The sequence below is a fragment of the Chenopodium album genome, chromosome 3 (genome assembly GCF_948465745.1).
Source record: "Chenopodium album chromosome 3, dcCheAlbu1.1, whole genome shotgun sequence".
Taxonomy (NCBI): Eukaryota; Viridiplantae; Streptophyta; class Magnoliopsida; order Caryophyllales; family Amaranthaceae; genus Chenopodium; species Chenopodium album.
Genome location: NC_137836.1, coordinates 45,117,979 through 45,121,465, shown reverse-complemented (window position 1 = coordinate 45,121,465; position 3,487 = coordinate 45,117,979). Strand labels below are relative to the sequence as shown.

The 3,487-nt window shown below is 32.1% G+C and overlaps 1 long non-coding RNA gene across 2 annotated transcripts; it reads left to right on the top strand.

The window, feature by feature from the left end:
* Positions 1-848: 848 nt before the first annotated feature.
* Positions 849-2,616, top strand: LOC145613679 (uncharacterized). 2 transcript variants are annotated; one of them, XR_014107005.1, is made up of 3 exons: positions 849-1,100; positions 1,831-1,901; positions 2,170-2,616. It is a non-coding gene; the product is annotated as an uncharacterized LOC145613679 (long non-coding RNA). The 2 variants fall into 2 exon arrangements; XR_014107006.1 differs by having other exon boundaries at positions 1,533-1,901.
* The last annotated feature ends 871 nt before the right edge of the window (positions 2,617-3,487 follow it).

Here is a 3,487-nt window from a genome sequence, read left to right as displayed (position 1 = left end):
TGAACATTTCAGTGGTACTATTTATGTATGTATTAGTACTATATATTCATTCAGTGGTACTCACTACGGGCCTGTTCCGATTGACTAAACTCAGCTGAACTGAACTGAACTTATTAATTAGTGATTTTTAACTACGGATTAGTGATCTTTGATTATTTATTGATTATTTATTACTATACATATGTGTATATACAAATGTACATATTATTATTATTATTATTATTATTATTATTATTATTATTAATTATTGATGATTATTATTATTATTATTATTTATTGATTATTAGTATTATTATTATTACTATTGTTATTATTATTATTATTTATTGATGTTTATTATTATTATTTATTAATTATTATTATTAGTATTATTATTTCAATTATTATTGTTATTATTATTATTATTTATTGATGATTATTATTATTATTATTTATTACTTATTGATTATTATTATTATTATTGTTGTTGTTAATATTATTGTTATTATTATTATTATTATTATTATTGTTGTTGTTGTTGTTGTTGTTGTTGTCGTCGTTGTAATAAGAGCTTAAAAGAATGAAATTTGGATTTATATCATTAGCAATATCATTAGACGTAAATTAAGAGCTGAACTTAACTGAACTGAACTGAATTTCAACGCAAGAGAACAGGCCCTACGTGTAGAAATAGTATCACTACGGTAGAAATAGTATCACTACATAATCAATGGTACTATCTAAGTTTTCAACGGCACATTTAAAGAGTGGCTCCATTTACCCATCTCTCTCCTCCTTTCTCTCACCCCCATGTTCTTTTTAATATTTTAGTATTTGTTATGCACTAACCTCCCTCACTACTTCCTCAACATACTACACCACGGTAATTGTTTCTCATTTTTCAATTTAAACTCCTCATTTTCATTGCTTTACTCTAAAATTAGTTTTATGGGGGATTTCGTGGGATTTGTGGGTTTGTGAGGGTGGTGTTCATGGCCGGATCTGGCGACTTTCTGGGTTTATAGCTTCGTAGGTGAGAATTTCATGGACGGATCTGACGACTTTAATGGTGCCTCTTTCATCCACACACAATACTTGCCTTCCTCTACCAGCATATTCAGGTTATTTCAACCATTTTTTTTTATTAATTTTAGTCTGAATTTTTCTATTTCTCAGTTTTTTGCGCTTTTTTTGCTTCTTTATATAATTTTTCTAGGGTTTTACATTTTTTTTCTGGTAATTAACGAACTATATGGTTTTATTATGTTATGTTTGTCAATTTTCTGCATTTTTATGTGTTCTTAAGTACGAATTTTAGGCTAATTTGTCGTTGATTTTGGGATTTTGTGGTGTTTGAGATACTATTTGCGTTGGTCTAGAAGTTTCTCACAAATTAAGGATATGCATGTTGGGTGTTATGATGTATTATATTTTTTCATTTTTTACTCAATTAATTTGCAAATTACCACCCAAAAATAGTATCAATTTCTAAATAACCACCCATTTAAAATTTTATTTTAAATTACCACCCACTAAAATATTTTTTTATGCAGATTACCACCTTTTTCAATTTTCCGTTTGATTTCAGGTGAGTGGGGCCCACAGTCGTTATTTCCCTCCTAAATTTTTTTATTTTCTTTCGAGTTCACTATTGTAAGCTACTCCTCTCTCAATTCTCTCATTCAATTCTCTCTGCAAATTCACCTAACTCCATAAATTCTCACCCACTCTTCAAATTTAGATCCTAAATTGCAGATTAAAACCCTAAATTAGTTTAAGTTGAGAGAAAAATTTGCTCCTGTGTAATTGGGGTTTAACTTGAAGGTTGTTTGCGAAAATCACCATTGTTAGGGCGTCTGCTGGGGACCACGTGCTGAGTTCATTCACCTGACAATTGCTTGCTGTCAATGGCGACGTCAGAGGTTAGCAATTTAGTTCCTTGTCTTTAATTTTCTAAGTTGTTGGTTGGTGATGGTAAAATTGCAATTTTGTTGAAAGTTAGGGTTTAATTTGTACTTTGTTGAATTATTTAATACATTTCAATTATTGTTTAATTGTTGGTTAATTGTTTAAGTATAGATGTTGGTAGGACAGTGATGTAGGGTATATGTTTATTGCTGCTATCTATGTTTGGTTTACAAAAGTCTTCATTTTTTCCTAAATCTCCTTATTTTGCTATTACATGCACAGATTGCTGGTCCTGTTGAATTAGTTGATGTTAAGGTTAGGTTAGGGGGTGTCTTTGTGAAAAAAAAAATAAGGGGGAAGACTTTGTGTGGCTATGAGGATGGCTAGGAATATTGGAGGTATAAGTGCAAATTGAGTGAGATGTCAGTGGACTTGCTGAGGGAATCTTGTATTTGGGGGTTTGTGAAGCTAGACTTACATGTGCCAGACTTCACACTGACCCATATGTGTTCTACCCAATCGAAACAAGAAGGTAGATTTCTGGCTCGGTAGTGGAATAATTTGGCGCGAGAAAATAGCGTCGTCACCAGGCGACATCGCCATCGTTTAGCGAGGACACTGTTTCCTCAGCGTTAGTTCCTACATGGCTCTGCAGCTTTCTGTTCTTAATTTTTCCAGGTTTTTTCAGAGCATTATTTCGATTTTAGTTGGGAAAGATATTTCCCTAGATTCCTACGTGTAAAAATCCTATGTTTTTTACCCATTACAGATGTTCTTTCTAATGAGAACCTTTTTATGCTTATGCCAATAATGTCAATCAAAATTACGCACATGAAATACATAGAAATTTTCGAGTCTCATCCACAAATTCGAAATTATTGCCAAAATAAATTTTAGGAATTAAAATAAAAATCCTCCCAAGCGGAGTCGCCTAAAAACTGTAGGGAATATTTCAAACATCCCACACTTGAGCCCCACTGTGATCATACACTTAAGCATGGCGGCATCCAAAGGGAAGGAAGCTAGAGTAAAAGAGTCGCCAAAAAGTTTTAGGAACTTGTAAATCGTTCACAAGGTGAAGGTTACACCCCTGACCTTAACGATCCAGGAGATCGTTAACTCCAATAGGTCTGGAACCATGGCTGGATGTTCGGGGATGAAGGTACAAATCCAACCTAAAAGAGATTGAATCTGCCTTAAAAATAGGCCTCTACTTTATTCTTCTCGTATTCATGGGCGCTTTCTGACTAACATGCAAATCAATAGATTTACCCTAAACCTGCTTATCTATGTTGGTTGAATATTAATGCACAAACAAATCTATTATTGGCGATCATTGGAATTATAATCATATTAACCCTAGACAAGATTATAAATTATCTTATTTAACGTGATTACAAGTACAAATTCCCATTAAACATGCATAAAAGGTGTGATCAAGCAATAACAATTATAAAAAATCAAGCAACATAATAATCATCATCATAATCATAATTAAATTAATCATGGTAAAGCATAGTAATAAGAATATCATAGGCATGATACTAACAAGATTAATAACAAACCCTACTATGTCACTAAACATTAAGGATCAAATCTT